The 18,869-nt window shown below is 47.0% G+C and overlaps 1 protein-coding gene and 1 pseudogene across 6 annotated transcripts in view; both read right to left on the bottom strand.

The window, feature by feature from the left end:
* The window catches only part of ARFIP1 (ARF interacting protein 1), a 441,450-nt gene extending 430,577 nt beyond the window's left edge, over positions 1–10,873 (bottom strand). For 2 of the 6 annotated variants that reach the window (XM_085641674.1, XM_085641679.1), the window contains exon 1: positions 10,726–10,873. The gene's annotated coding sequence lies outside the window, so the exon portion shown is untranslated. The remainder of the gene's footprint in view (positions 1–10,725) is intronic. The other 4 variants (XM_085641675.1, XM_085641680.1, XM_085641676.1 and 1 more) reach the window with 4 other exon arrangements.
* Positions 10,874–16,736: 5,863 nt separating this feature from the next.
* On the bottom strand, positions 16,737–18,652 carry LOC146862475 (uncharacterized; annotated as a pseudogene).
* Between the last annotated feature and the right edge of the window lie 217 nt (positions 18,653–18,869).

Raw genomic sequence — 18,869 nt, 5'->3', positions numbered from 1 at the left:
GACAAGGAGACATCCTGTGAGCTACAATTTGCACACCCTTACACTGGCCCTCAACACATATTAGATACCTGGGTGTCAATCTTACTCCTCTAATAAATAACATGATGCACTGGCAATACCAAACTATACAAGTCAATCAATGCACACCTGCAAGCCTGAAGGGTTGCTGAGTTGGACATATAAGGAATCAAAATGACCATCCTTCCATAAAATGTTATACATTTCTCAAACATTACGGTTGTCAAAGTTTTTTTCTGATAAGCAATTTTGGGAGAAAAATTATTTGATGAATAAGTAATTTTAATGATGCGTATGACCGTAACCGACGGACTAATGATTTTGCACTTAAAACAATATGATTATCTTATTTGGAAGTGTGATTAATATTTAGTAGGTTATGGCACATTTTTGTGCGAGACACCATTAATTTGAAATGGATGTAGTTTCTGGTTCTCTGCTCATCTTGCTCCTGCTCATTCCCCCTCCTAATCAATTACTAGCTGCAAATCTCCCCACAACGTCAGTAAAACATAGTACGCAATGAAGTAAATGGACTTTAGAGTTCAAAAGCATGTACGGTGAATGAAACTTTCCATGGGGTACCTCAGCAGTTACCAAACTTTTTGACCCACGGTTCCCTTGACAAATTGGCCATGGCTCCCCATTACATTACTTTTTTAGGGTGGGGGGTTGCGATGGTAGCACGGCCTTGGTAGCACTCCCATTTTAATCCCTGAAAACAATTGGGATGAAGGTATGGACAATAGTGAGTGCAATGCAAGGCTATGCCTACTCTCTCTTTTCACATTATTTGTGCACCCTTAAGCCATGCATTACCCAAATCTGTTTGCTGTTCGTGCCCGCTCAGTCTGGAGATGGACACATCCCACCAAAACCAACCTGGGGAACTTAGGTGCCACGGCGCATAGTTTGGTAACTACTGTCATAATGGACTCGGCTCAGCAAATGTGACCGATGTGCCCCTGGCTGGTTTTGGAAGCACACCAGGCTGCCACGGTGCATAGTCTGGGAACTACTGAGCTAAGATAAGGAATTGATATCATGGGGCAGATCTACTAAGATCCAGACAGTTAAATGATACATGAAAATCTGCAGTATTGCATTGTGCCAACAGGAACAAATAGATTAGTGTCATGTTTATGATGATATTAACAGTGATACAAATGACATGGCACTCAGATATGTACCAATGAATATTGAACCCACATTATAGGTGGAACATAATATCGAGGACAAAATATTGGGGAAAAACATCAACATGTAAGTAAGTCTTGATTTTCTAGACCTAACTCCACATTTATGTACCTACTCTGTACATATATTGTCACAGTACGTAGATGTAGTTAGGAATCGCAAATCTATACTTCCCTATATGCTCTTAGCTTTTGATATTTTGTCCCTCGTTATTCTTGCTTTGATATTGTTGGTGCCCATATTCGGTAGTGCAACCAGCAGTCAGGAATCGCTAAGTGTAGTTTTGCATTATACCAGAAAGCACGAGTTATAATCAAGCACCAACGTTTGTAATTTATGCAGTCAAAGGAAATTCTTGAGAACAATTCTCACTCATATGACTGCCTTATGATGACAAAAGCTTTATTTGCTATGTTTGGAAAATAACACAATGCCACCCTTCCGGCTCATGGCCATGTTATGCTCCTGTTTCCATTTGGCGTTAGGTTTTCATGCAGCATTAGGTTCTGCTACTTTGTGTGAAGTTTGCATTTGTGGGTTCCAATGAAATCCTATTGCTGTTTGTGGTGTTTCAGTATGAACATTTTCATACATAATCAGGTGTTTTGCAATAGTTGATGCAATACGGTTTTACACTCATTATGACTTCAAACACAAATATACTTTATGCACAAAAACTAATCAACACTGCTATTTATACAGAGTTCTGTCAAGAATACTTTTTGAGTTATGCAAACACCTATCCTATACTAAACAATAATATATCTGGGCCCACGAGTACCAGCCTGTTGGGTGCTAGAACCTCTGTTACAGATTTTGAGAACAGATCAGCAGAACGCACTATAAAAATAACGCTTTAATTATTATGAGACAGCAGACAGGGATGCCTTGTAGACAAGCAAACAATCCTTCCTTACGATTGCAGACTGTTTAATAACTATGCTCAGCAACTACGACCACAGTGCACCCGACTGGTTTTAGCTGCGCACTGGGGTGCCACGGCGCACAGATTAGGAATTATTCGGGTACTTGATGTATCATTTTGAGGGATTTCCACTTCTAGTTTCGAAGCAGCACATTCATAAGAACATATTTGTACGACCCATTGTTAAGAAAATATTTCTTGTTGTGTTGTACATCTTTGGAGTGCAGTTGCTGAGGAAGAGAGCGGATGATTTCTGTTACCTTAAGAAATGGGTTGGTGTTAAGAACCTTTCAAATTTACGAAATTGTTTTGATTTGCCACTGTGACCTAACAATGATCATACAATGCTGAATTTGAAATTTTATTAATTAATATGCATATATTTTGCATAAAAACCCTTAGTTTTGATAAATCGGGGAGTGTTGCAAAGTCATCTTGTGCCCTGGGCACCCCCCAACTTTTTGCTGAATGGTACTGGTGGTAACTGACTGACTGACCCTAGGCTCTGCCTAACCAGGCCCAGGGCCAGTGCTATGCTGGAAGAGACACATATAGAATACAGAGAAAACACCTACCTACATTAGGTTACACTAAGGGAGTGGGTCCCCCTGTGGTTGGGATGACCTACCCTATCAGACCCTATTAAATATTAGGGCAGGGGGATTAAAACTACCTAGAAGTCCCTAGCCCACAATAGGGCATGGCAGTTTGGAGGCCAGCAGCTTTTCTGCAATTGCATGTGTGCACTGCTGAAGCCTGAGGTCAGTTTTAAAAGTAGCCCTGGGTGGCAAGACTGCTTTTAAAAAGTAAATTGTGCTCAAACTCGACTTTGGGGCACTTAAAAATGGATAACCGACAATGTTGTGGCATATTAGGAACCCCAGGGTCTCCCCTAGGTGTCCCTGGGGTAGAAGGTCAGGTATTTATAAGGTAGACCCTTATAAAATGAGTTTTATATGCCCTGGGTTAAGTGAAATTTCACATTTCACTCCCCACATTGTGATAAAGTGCTGCCAAATTTGACGTTGATACTAGGAGCCCTGTGGAGGGAGGGTCCGCAATATTTCTACAGATTCAGAACCCCTTAAGTCACCTCTAGTTGTCCCATGGGGTGGGGGTCCTGTAGATATAAGCCAAGTACTTATAAAATATGTTTTTGCAAGTCCTGGTGCTGGAAAGATGGCCCAAGACATGTTTCCTATTGAAAATACCCTGCTACATAGGTTAACATGTTAGGAAGTTATTAACTAATAACTCTTGATAGGAGAGGGCTAGAAGTACCATTAAAAGACTTCCCGGAATGGTATTATTAAACTCAAGAATATGATATGGTTGAATTGCCCCTAAAGTGTACATACAAGAAGTTATAAGCCTTTTTTGTTTGTAAGTCCAGATTCAGCCTACCAGTGATCTGTCCTGATTGGTCAGAGTTAAGTGGATTAGCCAGGCTGCCTTGAATTGGTGATAAAGAGCCCCTGGGGTTAACCAGCTCTGCTGGGAGGACAGTGTGCTGCTACACTGGAATGCCAGAGCAGGGGGAGGAGTCGTAAAGCATGGTCTTCAAAGAGAAGAGGAGGCCTTAGTGTCATTTACAACTCTTAACTTTTCACCTCAGCCAGAGCTAGGCTTATGGAAGGAATGCACAGATGCAAGGGGGAGTGTTTATCCCCCTTGAGGAACTTCAGGAAGAAGTTCATTAAGTTTGGAGAAGTTTGGCGCAACTTTGAAAAAAAGCTCCATAGAGGGGCCGACTCAACCTGGCCAGGCAAGCCTTTAACCGCGAGCCAGACAAGCCATCCAGGTTTGTCCCGCTAAAAGCTCCGTAGGTCCAACTTCCAGATTTTGACCGGGAGGAGAAGAAATCCAAGGCCGGCGAACCCTCACCGAATCCGGCCTAGTGAAGAGCATCGAGGAACGCTGCGAGAAAAAGCTCTGTAAAAGTTTCTAAGTCTGAATGAAGAAAAGGTGAACGGGAGCAACCGCGAAAGCCAAGCCGCCTGCATTCACCCACGTGTCGGCCTGGATCCTGGGTTTTCCCTGCTGGAAAACCCCGGAGGTCAGACTTCCATAAGTTTGACCGGGAGCTCATCGCAAGGCTATCCGGCGAACCCTCACCGAATCTGGACTGGCTGAGAGCTTTGAGGGACCTCGGGAAGAAAAGCTCCAGAAAAGTTTTTAAGTCAGAAGGTAAAAACTGTGACCGGGACCTACCGCGAGTGGTAGCCGCCCAGGGCTCCATCGAGGTCGGCCTGAAACTATGACTTTGAGCTGGTCTATCGCGTCCAGATATCCCAATAAAGCGCTTTATGTTTCTGAGTGCTATACAATGCTAAATCTTTGAAAATTCATATCTCTGGTTCCCTACGTTGGATTTTTTGTTGCTTTGGTGTCATTTTAAAGATAAAAATATTTCCTATTTTTATAAATTGGTGTTGGGTTTTTAGTATGTGCTGTGTCTTGATTATTTACTGAATTGGTGTTTTTAAATACTTTACATACCTGTCTTTGAAGTTAAGCCTGTCTGCTCGCAGCCACGTTACCAAGGGTTAAGCATAGGAATAATTTTCTAAGACCAATGCTGAGTCCCATCATGTGTTAGTTGCCTTATTGCCAGTGGCAGACCTACATTTGCCCCTACCAATAATCCACTTTCCAACAGGGAGACTTTCAATTTTCCTCTTGAAACGCTGTCCAAATATTTTTAGATTTACTCACTTAGGATGCTGAACAAACTCTTTAAGAATTTGACACTTCGAGACATTTCATTGACTAACTAGGATTTCTGTTATCACTTGTGATGCTGTATCGGAGTCTTCATGCCAAATTATGCATTTTTCCTGTAATGCTCTATTTAATGTTCTGTATTAAACCTTTAAAATCTAATTTTGAACTAGAACTCACTTCGTAGATAGTCCCAGCTTCTAATTATGATTTAATCTGCTAAATTGTATTATTGGTGGGGAGGGTAGTCTCTTACATCTAGATCATTGAGAAGACTAATGGAGTTGAAATGCCTAAGGTAAAATATGGGGTTCAACAAAATTGGGGTTCAGCTCCCACAACGCTATGAGTATCAAAGGGTGAACTAATGAAACTCCAGAGACAGACTTAAGAAAACAAATGGGCAGGTAAGTGACCAAGGATGCAGAGCACTCTATAACCAAAATAGGGGGGCTGGGAGTCTCAAATATACAAACATACTATCAGGCATACAGTAATCAAGGAAGAGGGGGAATAGTTCTGGAGTTATGCTGACTAGTATTGGCTCATTAGCAGTACTGCTTGCTTACCCTTTGAGAGCAATACATACCCCTTTGCCCACAACTATGAAATATATTTAAGTGAGGTAGAGTAATTCTCAATCATAATAAACATATGGTTTTATATTTCTTGAGTAAAATAGTGGTCAGAGATTACTTACTAATCGTCACAAACATTTATTTTAAAGCAGCTGAAACCAAATGAAAGCCTCTAATTGCGAGGGAGCAAAGAACTCCTAAGTCCTCCTAATTACATCCGTATTCTGTCCCCCTGTAAACTGCAGAGTTCCATTACTCTGCATTTACAGTAGAATATCATGCTATGTGAACTCCTACGTACATGGGCACAGTTAGGAAATGAAGCAATCATTTTCAGTCTCAGATTAACTATGAAACTGTATGAAAAATCTGCATTTGGCAGATGAAAATGAAGGGGGGGGGGAGGAAGAAAAATGTAGATTTCATTTATTGTTCATGTAAATAAAGCAAGTTTCTTCAACAACCGTAGTGAAAGTAGTGAAAGAAGAAAAACTGTGTTAAGGACAGTTAGGGATCTGAATCGGTCTAGTATACAGAAAACACCCTTCTGGGAATGTGATTCCAATAGCATACGTCCAGTTTACTAGTGATGATTGCCCAGCAAGCCAATTTAGTGATGAACCAACAAACTTCTGTCTGCTGACAATGTTGTAGAGTTCTACGTAGCCTCTAACTTAGAACTATGGTTAACATAACATCTGAGGTACATTTTTTACACTGCAGGTGGGGAAAATTCCTGGAGGATTTTAGAAAAATGCTTCAATCAACTCAGACTTTACTTTCTTCAATAAATGAACTTTAATTTTGTCTGGAGAAAGGGTTTTCACATCTGATCACAGAATATGAAATTTCCAATAGTATAATGATGTGGTTGCATCAAGATTAATTCTACAGTGGCTATACTTACCCCTTTCACTCGAGTGCACCCTAAATTTATGGCTATTTTTATTAATTAAGGCCATGGGCGCAGTAGGACTGATAAACATAAAAGCCCATCTTTGTCGATTTCTCAGTTTTTACCATCTATAAAGTCCATCAACATAAGTTTTGCAATTTTTTTTCCATTTGTTAAGTCTGTGGTTAATCTGTGAACTTATAGTGAAACAGATCACTAGTTTAATGTTAATGGACCAAGAGCCATTTGTAGTAGTTTGCAGATATACTGTGCTCACACACCAGAATGGTTTCAAAGGTGTGCAAGCCACAGAAAGAGATTTACAGATTTTATGAGAGGATTTTGTGATAATGGTCACCATGTGACCTTTAGGGGCTGTGGATGTAGGCATTGTCTGCAACCAAATAACCATTGAGGAGTTCTTTTAGGGGACCAATGGAATTCTGGACCCTCCTGGAGAACCTTACGCCCCCCCTCCCCGAGTATCGTTGTCTTGTAGACTTGCCCTCTGATAACCCTGAGGAAAACAAATAACAGCGCTTCCCCCCCTTGCTGGGCTTAGTATTCAAATACCAATTTAGTCAGAGAAATGAAAAGAATGAAAGCCACTGTGTCATACAATCAGAATCATGTATGTTCACAGAACGCTCACCTGACATGGTGTCAAGCGATTGGGTTCTCATAAATATGAAATTCCATTCTACAGTACAGTATTAACATCTTAGCACCACAAATTTACCAAAGGTGAATCCTTTCCAGGCTGGATTGTCAATTTCTTATTTCTACATTTTATTTGCATACAATTGGTAACAAAACAACACTTACAAAAGGTGTAATAGGATAGTTTAATTGCAGATATCCTAAAAGATGAATTAACATATTTAGACTAAATAACATATAGAGTTTAATCAGCATTAGCTCTGGCTTCGTGTTAAATGTTCTGTAAATCTGTCCATAACTTTTTGATGAAGTGAATAAAAATGAGCACAAGTGATTCTGTGTTGAGTACCCTAAACCTGTCCTTCAGAGCCTTTGTGCCCAATTCTCCAAAGAGTAGCTACTCTAGAACAATGAACCAATGAAATACAAATATATAGAAAGTAGAGACCATGTAAACTGAAAAGCAAAAAAAAGAATACAACCAAAAATGTAATTAGTAGAACAACAACAAATGTTTGCAATCCTCAACAGACTATTTCAGTTATTTATTCATACAGAGCTAATGTCGCTGGACTGCATCCTGGTACTAGGACCCACAAGGAGAAGGGTAGATCATAAACACAAGAAACAGGAGACTCCCATAAGAAATATTGTTTCAGAGCCATCTACAACAGAGACTAGACAAACATCTGTCAGGGCTGGATCGGAAGAGCATTCCAAAGCTGCAGGACCAGAAACTGTACATTTTACCCTTCCAGACAGCCATTTTGAAGCACAGTGGTTTCAGCACACGTTGAATGAATCTCAGGGCCAAATGGGCGTCAGAAAGGAAACCACGCCCACTGTTCAAAACCCAGAACAATGTGCTGCTTAATCAGCAGCCAGAATATTCATGCGGTTATATTTGCACAGTACACGTGCAAGACAGACCTCTATGTTCTGCAACTTCCTCAGCAAGGCTCCGGGAAACACAATGCACACAGGGGTGAGTGTTTGACGTTGTTCAGCATTCCACCCATCAATTGTTCTTTTTGCATTTGTCACCCTAAGTGGGACGGGGATGCTCAGACGTGGACCCCATGCTTGCCATGCCACTGGATTCAGGCTATCCTGACTGATGAGAGGCGATACCCCAAAACCGGTCCTAGGGTGCTTGTTTCCGGTTCAGGGAGGACCTGGCCTTGCAGTAGGGCTGGACTGTTCCTATGGGAAGCAGGGTCATGACTGATTTACATATGTCTGGATCCAAACTGGGGTGGGGTGGTGAGCAAAATAACAATGGACTTAGGCCCAGATCTCTGAACTGGGGGTGAGTGTTTAACATTATTCAGCATTCCGTCCATCTGTTCTTTTTGCAGCTGCCTAGGTTTTAGCAGGTTCTAGACTTTTTGAAGCTCACAAGAAATAAAGCATACGTTAAAACCCTCCTTTCCCCGGAGTTACTGGGATAGTGTGTTTACTGCAACTGAAGCACTGTCCTGTACAGTGTTTTTTGTTGTTGTATTTCTTTTAAGATAAACTTGTGGATGTAAAGTCCTCCTTTACTGAAACAGAGCAAGGGGACTTTGTGAGCTATTCGGAGTGTTTATGCATTTGTTCCGACACTGCTATCACGACGTGGCTTTTGTCTCTCTGGCTGCCATGTACCCTGGGGTTCGTTGCCATTGCTATTTACCCCTTGTGACGTTTCTAGCCCTTCATTCAGTACTACTGGTGTCTCACTTTCCCATGGCTGCCAAAACTTTCAGAATGAAATACAATCTTTAGGATAGCGAAAAGGCATCATATCTCTGCATAATGCTTTCAAATTTAAAATAAAATTTCTGCTGCATTCACTGATAAAAGCAACCCAAACAATATCTGTTAGACTTTTTATATTCAGAGAACGGAAATAGGCATCCTGCGAGAACTAGTTCATGAAATGTGTTAGGTTTTTTTTTGTTGTAATAAATACACGTGTTTTCTGTAATAATAAAAAAATTTAAAAACCTTTAAGTCGTACTTCTGAGGGCATAGAAAATGTTTCTGCATAAATTTAAGATTGTTGCTTATGCATTTTGTAAAAGAACTGTTTGTTTTAATATTTGAGCAGCCACGATTCAAGTCCCCTTTACTAGGCCACGCCCTTTGTTGCAGAAGCTACGCCCCTTTAAAGGAATTCTAATTATGTTTCATTGCCATGCCCATGCCCCTTTAAAGACCCCATACCCCCGCCTTTTCCATCCTTCTTAAAGCACTATTTGTGTATGTTGAGGAAGTAACACATGAAGGATGAAGTTAGAAAGATCAGATAAGAAAAGAACCAAACAGTAAAGGGCAAGCCAAACAGCAACAAAACCAGGAAGTCTAAGAGGGTGTGGGTGAGGCGTCAGGTTTCATCAATTGCTATTCCTCAAAGTTTAGAACTAGTTGGTTTAATTTCCTCTTGTTCAATCACCTGGAAGCTGACAGAATTCTTCTGTTGTTTACATTGTTGGTACATTGCTAATGAATACTATCTTAAACGACCATTGGTTTTCCTGACTGGCGCGTTGGCAGCTTGAAAATAAATGCACACATTCCAGAAATAATACAGGCTACATGCACATCCAGGCGCAAACAGTACACTATGGTTTAAGACGACTGTTTAGGTCATATGATACAGTTTCCCTGTACAGCAACCTAACTAACAGGCAACAGCTTTGGTATCCAAGAGTTAATAATTAATACCCTGCTGGTAGACTTGAGGCATACCTGCTGAGTAAAGTCAAAGACTAGCAGGCACGAATTGTTTATTTATCCGCGTTATCATTCAAGTATTGCCGTCTCAACGAGAGTATGGCATCAAGATATAAATTGCCACCTCACAGAGAGCACTACACTTTGGACGAGCTGCGGTAGTCCTAATTTCTAAATGTACAAAGATGTTCACTAAAAACCCAGTGTGCACAAACGAAAGCCTTTCTCACCACTCCGCATCCAACTTTTTAGTTCAAAATCGTGAATAGTATTTAAACTTCTAGAAAAAATTGGAACTGGTTAAAAAATAAAACAGAAAATAAAATGCAATCACGCGGTCTGAGAAGCGCTACCGTAGTAGCCTTCGTTGGAGCCATGTTTTATCTAGGAGCATGTTAGATCAATTAAGTGTACAACAACATAACTAGCCATCTTCCGAATCACCGTAAGCAGAGGCTTACATTAATGATTAAGTACTGTATGATCTCCAGTTCCGATTACCTATCGTGTCCTGCTTCATCTCAGTCTTCAGAAAGAACACTAAGGCGAGGAGTGCGAGTTGAACTGTTTTATTTCATTAGATTGTACGAAGTGTAATGAAGCACTATCAAAGGCTACTAAACCAGTCAACCCGTGCTATTAAAGGGCCTCACAAACTGCATATGCCACGAGATGCTTCGCAACATCTCTTAATTAGAGTAGGTCACATGGACAGAGGTAGAACTGTGGTTTGGAAGTAGAACTATGGTTTGTGTGACGGTCTGAAGCGGACAGACTGCGGAACAGGATTAGTGGTAGGAGTAACGTATGGCTGGAAACAGAAGCTGCGCCGGCTCTCTCACCCCCTAAGACACGTAAACGGCAGTGATGGTGATTAGGGCAGTAGAAACTCCTCCTCCTCCCCCACCCCTCCATGACAGTTCCTCCTCCTTTCCTCAACTGTCTGAGTAGGTGTCCCTTTAAACTCCCGCACTGTCATGCTCTCCCCTTCCAACTGGTCCTCAATGTCCCACCTGCTGAAGCCTTCAGCTGCCGCTCCAGTGTGTGCTCCGTGGCGCTGTATGCCGGGTAGCGCAGCTTCAGCGGTGCTCTAGCTCAGCTTACTCTGTTCCCTGCTGTGCCACGCGACCCGGAAGCGCATACGCTACAAACCGGAAAACCAGAGTGACAGCCGTCTGAGAGTAGACAGAGAAGAGGGAAAACAATAAAGTGACTGGGGCATAGACATAAAAGAAAGAAACACCGTCGAGGCATTGACGTGCTTTACACCAGGCAGCACGCTGCTCGGGAAACCAATGTTAGTGGTTAGTCCAGTGGTGCAGCGTAAAGGTTGCTGTTATGATATGTATGGTGCAGACATGCCAACCCTCCCGATTCAGGCGGGAGACTACCGATTTCAAGGCTTGTCTCCCGCCTCCCGATTCCTGCAAGCAAAACCCGATTCCTCGGGGGTTTCAGCTGACAGGGCTTGTATTGTGTAGCGTGCTAAATCTTCCAGCAATAGTTAGAGTGGCGATGCAGGGGCTCTAGAAGGGGTGAAAAAGCAAAACAAAGCCTCATTAACAAGCGAATGGTCTTTAAAAGACCTGTGAAGTACTCGGGGGCGGCTGTGTGGGGGGGGGGGGGGGGGGGGGGGGCGGTATGCACTGCCAGCAACCTGCCAGGCCAGTGCACAACACTTGCATCCCCCCATCTCTGCCTGCCATTGTGCTCCATGCTTCTGAAAGGTAAGAAAAAAAAACCGTGCATTTTGCGTTTCAAATGTCGGATCCTGCAGCAGCATACTTCCAAAGCCCATACATTACAGAACCCGATTCAAGGCCCCATAGTGACCACACCGTCATCCGCTCCACTCAACACGCATGCACAGACGCCACCCAAAGATTACACTGACACATTCGTTATGGGTGAAGAACTGCTGCAGGTTTATTTCATACAACATAAGTATGACGATAGAGTGGGTTATCTTACGGGCGATCCAGGGCAAGCAGCCCCTCGCTGCTCCGCCCACCTTGCGAGCCAGCACGCACGGTGGGTCGATGCCCGGCAGTGCGGCACATTCTTTTCAGATCCTCCTTTGGATCACGTGATCTGTCTAATACTCCCGCCCCTTTTAACGGGGGCGGAGCGTGTTATGGCACACCCCCGGTTGGTCAGGCCCCCATACCGCCCGAAGGACTAACGGGGCGCCGTCGCGGTCTTCCCAGAACCTCCTTCGGCACCCGGACCTTGGCTCGGGCACCCTTACTGTGCCGGACAGGGGTACCCTTACTGTACCGACTGTCGCAGAGGTACCCTTACTGTACCCTTCTGCCTCCAGATCGCCCTGTAACTCCGCCTGCAACACAAGAAAGAACATTACAACATTCCAATAGCGCGCTGCCTCCGTCGCGCAGGGTAAGCGGAAAGGGTGGGATTTCGCGCGGCCAGGAGGAGCGCAGGAAGCAGAGGGCGATTCTACGGGGGCGAGACGCTTAAATAGGGTCTGGCCTCGCCCAGCCCCGCGGCATGCCTCCCCCAGCAAGACCCATTGGGGCCTCCCCTCCCCAGGGCGCGGCCTCTCGAGAGAGGCGGTATAAGGGGGGGGGAGGCTCCGACGGGTGGCCACTAGAGGGCTGCCCTGCTGATGTCCCCCTGCGTGGGACGCGGGCAGCGGCATAGTGACCACACCGTCATCCGCTCCACTCAACACGCATGCACAGACGCCACCCAAAGATTACACTGACACATTCGTTATGGGTGAAGAACTGCTGCAGGTTTATTTCATACAACATAAGTATGACGATAGAGTGGGTTATCTTACGGGCGATCCAGGGCAAGCAGCCCCTCGCTGCTCCGCCCGCCTTGCGAGCCAGCACGCACGGTGGGTCGATGCCCGGCAGTGCGGCACATTCTTTTCAGATCCTCCTTTGGATCACGTGATCTGTCTAATACTCCCGCCCCTTTTAACGGGGGCGGAGCGTGTTATGGCACACCCCCGGTTGGTCAGGCCCCCCAACCGCCCGAAGGACTAACGGGGCGCCGTCACGGTCTTCCCAGAACCTCCTTCGGCTCCCGGACCTTGGCTCGGGCACCCTTACTGTGCCGGACAGGGGTACCCTAACTGTACAGACTGTCGCAGAGGTACCCTTACTGTACCCTTCTGCCTCCAGATCGCCCTGTAACTCCGCCACAGCTCTGGGGAGGCTCCCGTCGCTGCCAGAGCCCCCCCCTTTCCCTCCTTTGCTGTTACTGATGCCCTGCCCCTGCGAGCGCCTCTTGCACATCCAGCAAGAACATGTCCATACCTACCCTGGACAGGTGTACCCCATCAGCCTCATAGAACCCCTCCACCTTCTCTTGGATCAATGCATGTCTGATGAAACCCATGCCCCTGCGCTCCATGAATTTCTGCATGGACCTATTAACCCTCCTGCGCGACCGCTCTACCGCAGCCGGAGACCTGGCACCCCTCCAAATCCTGCGGGGGACGATCTACGACCACCACAGTTCGCATGAACCCAGTGCCTGACTGATGGCTGCCAAATCCGCTTGCATGGACAGAAGTAGGGCCCTCCTCCCCCTGGCAACAAGGTCATTCCCCCCAAGGTGCAAGATGAGGACCGACGGCTGGGCCCCCCCGGCCGCCAGGCGCTATTCGATTGTGCCCCGTGCTTCGCTTCATTTCATCCCCGGGGAGCCCAACCATGCGAACTGTGTGTTAACGAAACTCTGCGACCAGTTCCTGTGCGTTGCCCAGCGTTCCAGCCTTGTGATGTAAGAGTGTCCCATCAACCATACCTGGTGGCCGTTGCTCGTTGCTCTAGCAAATCGACCGAGGGGCCGGATCGTGGCGCGTGGCAAGGACGGCAACCGCTGATGTCGAGGCCGCGACTGAAGAAATGGCGAGGTGACAAATTCGCGCGACCAGGAGGAGGGCAGGAAGCAGAGGGCGATTCTACGGGGGCGAGACGCTTAAATAGGGTCTGGCCTCGCCCAGCCCCGCGGCACGCCTCCCCCAGCAAGACCCATTGGGGCCTCCCCTCCCCAGGGCGCGGCCTCTCGAGAGAGGCAGAATAAGGGGGGGGGGGAGGCTCCGACGGGTGGCCACTAGAGGGCTGCCCTGCTGATGTCCTCCTGCGTGGGACGCGGGCAGCGGCATTCTGCCGATTTTTTTTTTTAATCTCCCGCTTTGCTGTTCTGAAATGTTGGCATGTATGATGGTGTAAATGAAAAATTTCCTATCTTACGAGAAGGAAAGTTTCAATTCTATTAAGGACTAGGAGGCGAGGTTTATGCATATCTTCCTCCACTTTATTATGTACAGCAGGTTGAAAGAAACATTAAAATAAACACAATAAACATCAAAGACTACATATCCCATGAACCAGAGGGGTAGTCTCTATGGTAACAACAGTCCACTTTCGTGACAGTCCACCACATATATTGCCATGACGTCCCTTCCCCTTCCGCTTCTTCACTGGAGGATGTTAAGCTGGAATCACCACTTCATTCGAATTTTTGATCATTCCCTGAAACAGAGAAATAATCCTGTTACCCGGTTCCGGAAAGGGTTACGATCGTCACAGTTTCATAAGAAGTTTCATAAGAAGCAAAGTCAAAACAGAGAACAGCATAGAAAATGCAATGCACTCAAAGACATAAGTCCAAATCAACAACAATACATGCCAATTCCTGATCAACAATAACCAAGAACTTACTACCAACGAAAATCTCCAGGGTGGGGAGATAATGAAATAATCTCAGGGAGGGATAATCCTCACCTCCTAGTCCTTAATAGAATTGAAACTTTCCTTCTCGTAAGCTAGGAAATTTTTCATTCTATGGCAGGACGGAGGCGAGGATTATGCAATTTCAAAGCTTACAACCAGGGATGCCGCCTCCGAGATAGGCTTAAAGTAGAACCTCTTAAAAGTAGACTCAGACGACCAATCGGCCGCATTCATAATATCTTCCAATCTACCACCTACCTGAATGGCCTTCGACGCCATGGCCCCCCATGTGGAGTGTGCACCAAACCTACTCACATCCACTCCTGCCTCAGACATAATCCAGCGTACCCACCTGGCTATGGAGGAGAAGAAACCGCCTTGAAAGGTTTCTGCAAAGCAATAAGCAATTGCCGCTCACCAGGGGGCCTAAGCTCCGAGGTCACTTCCTCATATGCCTTAATGCATCTCACCACACACAATTTAGGATGATCCGGAAAGGAAGGATAAGATACTGAGCTGGTATTGGTTTTCGTTCTCCGTGAAATGGTAAAGGTAACTCCATCCGGAGTAAAAACCCTAGCAGAGATGTCTAGAGCCCTGACGTCTGACACCCTTTTAAATGAGACGAGGCATAGGAGAATAGCTAACTTAGTGGACAGTTCTTTGCGGGACAAGAATTGATTATACTGCCAACCCAACAGGAGATTCAGAACCTGGTTGACATCCCAAAGGCCTGAATATCTAGGCTCCGGCAGATTAGCCAACCGGATGCCCCGCATCAGTCTACAAACCCAAGGGTGTTCCCTTGCCGGTCTGCCCTCGATCTCGCGGTGTCCAGCGGAAATGGCTGAACGAAAGGAGTTAACCGTCCGGTATGCCAAGCCGCTTCGAGACAACTCTGCCAAAAAATTCAAGATATGAGTAACTGATGCCCCCATGGAATCCAAGTGTCTCTCCAGACACCAACCATGCCATCGTCGCCAAGCCGAGCGATAACGCTTGATCCTTCCTGATGCCCAGGCTTGCTGGATGAGGTGCGCAGCGTCCGAAGAAAGTTGGTCGTCTTTCCAACGTCCCCTGAAATCTTCCACGCCATGAGAGGTAAATGGCCCTGAAGCACCAGAGGATGAAGGTTCCCCTGGGGATCCTGGAGGATTGAAGGGAATAAGGGCAGATGAATCGGACAGTCCCACGTCAATTCCATCAGCGTCGGAAACCAGGGCTGCGCTCTCCAAACCGGTGTAATCAGTACCATGGACGCTACCTGACGACAAACCTGGGTTGCCACCCTGGGTATCATCATGAAAGGGGGAAAAGCGTAAGGGAACTCCCTCAACCAGTCCTGCAGAAAAGCATCTACCGCTGTGGCTTCCGGATCCGGTCTCCAGCTGATGTAGCGCGGAAGCTGGTGATTCAGTCGAGAGGCCAAAAGATCCAGGGTACATGGACCCCATCTGGCCATCAAAGCCAGGAAGACTGCCCGATCGTGTTGCCAGTCGCTGGAATCCAAGAAATTCCTGGAGTGCCAATCCGCCTCCGAGTTCTGCAAACCGGGAAGGTACTCCGCCGTCACTGAAATCTGCTTCTGAAGGCAATAGTGCCAGAAGTCCCTCGCCAGGTTGGACAAGGCCCGAGAACGAGGCCCGCCCAGGCAATTGATGTACTGCACCGCTGAGATGTTGTCCATCCTCAGAAGGATGCAACAAGAGATCTTGTCCTTGTTCCTCCTCCGACCATCTGCCCCCCATCGATATGTTGCCACACCGGGCTCCCCAGCCTAGTCGGCTGGCATCCAATTCGATCACCAAGTCCGGGGCCGACCCGAAGATTGCCCGACCATTCCAGGCCGACATGTGGTCTACCCACCACAAAAGTTCGGTCCGGGCCTCCTCTGGTAGTAAAATTAGCTCCGAGTAGGTCAGACCTCGGCGTAGATGCTGAGCCTTCAACCTCTGAAGAGCTCTGTAATGCAACGGGCCCGGAAATATGGCCTGAATCGAAGAGGAAAGCAGACCCATGATCCTGGCAAGCTTGCGCAGCGAAATCCGGTCCCTCCGTAGAACCTGAAACAGTTCCTTCCGTATCTTGTTTACCATGGATTCTGGGAGGCTCAAGGAAGCCGAGACAGAGTCTATGAGGAACCCCAAGAAGACCATCTGCTGTGCTGGCCGCAGTTCCGATTTCTGAGCGTTGATGACAAAGCCGAGATCTTGCAGGAAAGCAATAGTCATGGTCACGTTCTGGGAGAGATGTACCAGAGACTGATCCAAAATCAGGATGTCGTCCAGGTAGATAATCATTCGTACCCCTCTTCAGCGGAGAGTCTCCATCACGGGGCGCAACGGCTTCGTGAAGCACCACGGAGCGGAAGAAAGACCGAAGGGCAACGCTCGAAACTCGAAGACCTGACCGTTCCAGGCAAACTGGAGAAAACGCCTGTGAGGGGGAAAATGGGAACCGTCAGATACGCATCCTTCAAGTCGATGCAGACCATCCAATCGCCCTGAAGGAGGAGATCCCGAAGTAGATGTATCCCCTCCTTTTTGAAGTGGTGGTAAACCAGCCACTCGTTGAACTCCCTTAAATTGATAACCGGTCTGAACCCCTTGTCCTTTTTCTCTACCAGGAAAAGGTTGCTGAGAAAACCTTTCGGATGAAGTACCGACCTGCAAACAGCCCCTTTCTTTAAAAGTTCCGAGATCTCGGTCTCTATCAAATCCGCCTCCTCCGCCGAGAAATGTAAGGGTCTGGGACGTACCATCTGAACCAGGGAGCCATAAAACTCTATATAATAACCCCTTACCGTCTGCAAAACCCACGGGTCTGATTTGATCTTTCCCCAATTGTGAGCGAAGAGAAGGAGCCTCCCCCCCAGATCTTGAGGGGAAGAAGGGGTAATCCTTACCAGAGGGGCCTCTTGGGGCGTTCGCACCACCCCTGTTGTTCCGACCTTTCCCTCTTCTGGAACCTCTACTGGGATAGAATGTTCCCTGGCGACCGTCAGTCCAGCCATTGTTCCGTCGCTTCTGACCTCGACCGGAGGGTCCTTGTTGCTGGGAACGGCCGGAGGAGCGACCCCTGCCTCGTCCGGCCCCAGCAAAAACACGCCCCGGAAAGATCTTCTTTATAGAGGCCTGAGCCTTGTCCAGGGCCGAAAAGGTGGTGACAAACTTGTTCAGCTCCTTAACAAACGGGTCCCCAAACAGCTTTCCCTGAGCCACGGGGCCCGCCTCAGAGGTCGCCAAGTCTCCTAGCTTTGGGTCCACCTTTATCAGGAGAGATCTTCTCCTCTCCGCTGCCAGGGCACAGTTCGCATTGCCCAGAAGGCAAATCGCCCGCTGCGCCCAACCCGCGACTATGTCAGTCGGCAAAGGGTCCCCAGAGTCCTTCGATCGTTCTGCCAATTGGATAATCTGGGTTAAGGGGCCTACCACGTCAAGGAGTTTATCCTGACAATTTCTCCAGGACCTATCTAAACCCTTCTTGGGATCACGCATATACTTGGAAAAAAAGGTACACAGCTTATCATCAATCTCCGGAGTAAGCGCTACCTTTCCTTTAAGCGAAGGCCGGGGACATTCGCCCCTCATACGTGTACGAACCTCCCTCTCCAGAGGCTGGCGAATCTTAGCCGCCACGTAGTCCGCCACCTTGGCGTCAGGGAACCATTCGGACGACCTGGGATGGTAAATGTGCGTGGGCTCAAACATGTCCGAATGCCCCCATCCCTGTCTTGAGACTCAGAGGAACGGGAACACGGGCGCCATGGACGACCCGAATCCTTATCCTCGTCGGAGGAGACATCCCCGTCCGAGACACCCTCCCCTTCAAGGGAAAGACCGCCATCAGGGTCCAACTTTGGGGCGACAAAGTCACAATTTTCTCCGGGTTCCTCTTCCTCCTGGCAGGGTGCGTGTTTAAGCGTTCGTGCACTTTTAAGGAAGGTGTCCCTCAACCTGTCAAACCCTTCCAAGTGCCCCGCGTGACTCTTAATGGCCTTCCTCCCCTCCCCTTGCGCACTACTGGGACCTGCGCCCATCGAACTAGGGCCCCCAAACATACCTGGGATACTTCTAGCCAACTGATCTACTCTATTCTGCAGGGGGGCCAGCGCCCTCGAGATGGCATGTGAGAGGGCATGGTCCACCGCAGGAGGGAGGCATTGAGGAGGCCATTCCTCTTCAGACTCCTGAATGGAGGAGTAGAAATGGTCTTCAGAAGAAGACATAATTATGAGGGTGAGAACACAAAAAAACGCCTGAAATATAAAGCAGGCAGCCCCCTCTCCAGTGCTCAAGGCAGCGAGGAACGAGTCCCAGCCGGCAATGTCTCTCAGAACGAGAGAAAAAAACGACCAGCAGGTGGCGCTGCGAGCGCGCTATGGGGAAAGCACCTCAAGCGGTGTCTGTGGAGAGAGTTGGACAGGTAACGGGCCGGCCACAGGC

The sequence above is a fragment of the Triturus cristatus genome, chromosome 2_2 (genome assembly GCF_964204655.1).
Source record: "Triturus cristatus chromosome 2_2, aTriCri1.1, whole genome shotgun sequence".
Classification (NCBI taxonomy): Eukaryota; Metazoa; Chordata; class Amphibia; order Caudata; family Salamandridae; genus Triturus; species Triturus cristatus.
Note: the sequence above shows the minus strand (reverse complement) of the source record. Positions and strands in the feature narration are given on the sequence as shown.